Source organism: Cololabis saira, chromosome 18 (assembly GCF_033807715.1).
Source record: "Cololabis saira isolate AMF1-May2022 chromosome 18, fColSai1.1, whole genome shotgun sequence".
Lineage (NCBI taxonomy): Eukaryota > Metazoa > Chordata > Actinopteri > Beloniformes > Belonidae > Cololabis > Cololabis saira.
In genome coordinates this window covers 34,260,762-34,261,733 of record NC_084604.1, presented here as the reverse complement: position 1 = coordinate 34,261,733, position 972 = coordinate 34,260,762, and positions in this window count along the sequence as shown.

Genomic DNA, 972 nt, shown 5'->3' with positions numbered 1-972 from the left:
TGATTACAAATAATATAATATATTACAAATAATAGCAGTGACCAAAACACCTGCAGAAATACTGCAGGAATGACATAGCAGCAGTTAAATGCAGCCTTCTGTAAGCTTTAAATATCCACTGGGCTTACATCAAATACATCAAAACACAACAATAAAAAACACTTTTCTGAACTTATCAATATGACTCTGTCCTTCACAGGATAAGTAAAATGGATCACTGCAAAAACTCTAAATCTTAACAAGAATATGTGTCCTATTTCTAGTTAAAATGTCTAATTTTAGTAAAAAAAAATCTTATTACACTTAAAACAAGACTCATCACCGGAAAAAACAACAATTTTCACCTGTTTCAAGTAGATTTTCACTTGAAATAAGTAGAAAAATCTGCCAGTGGAACAAGATTTTTTTGCTTGTAATAAGAAGATAAATCTTGTCCCACTGGCAGATTTTTCTACTTATTTCAAGTGAAAATTGACTTGAAACAGGTGAAAATTGTCAAAAGTTATTTTTCTGGTGTTATTTTTCTGGTGATGACTCTAAATGTTGAAATAGCAGTAATAAACATTCATTGATGAAATGACATAAGGGATGGAAAGGAGGGATGGCAGTTTTACAGGGGGATGATTTGGACCGTTTTTATTTCAGGGGGGATGCCATCCCCCCTCACCCCCCCTCAACTCCCGTACTGATTGTAACAACCTAAGGTACATTTCTTTTGATAAGTAAAATGTAGGGTCGGTGAAATAGTCACTAAATCAATTTTACCTGTATGTACACTATGTGGCCGGGTGCTTTTTGTGTCTTATTTCAGTGTACTGATAAGTAAACTTTGAATTAAAAGAAAGTGTACTCTTATACAAATGCTTTGTCAAAGAACTACGTATAAGTTAATGGTGCATCAAGACATAAACGTGTGAATATCCTTTATGAAGTTGAAGCAATTGACAGAAAACACGAGACAATGAACAGAAG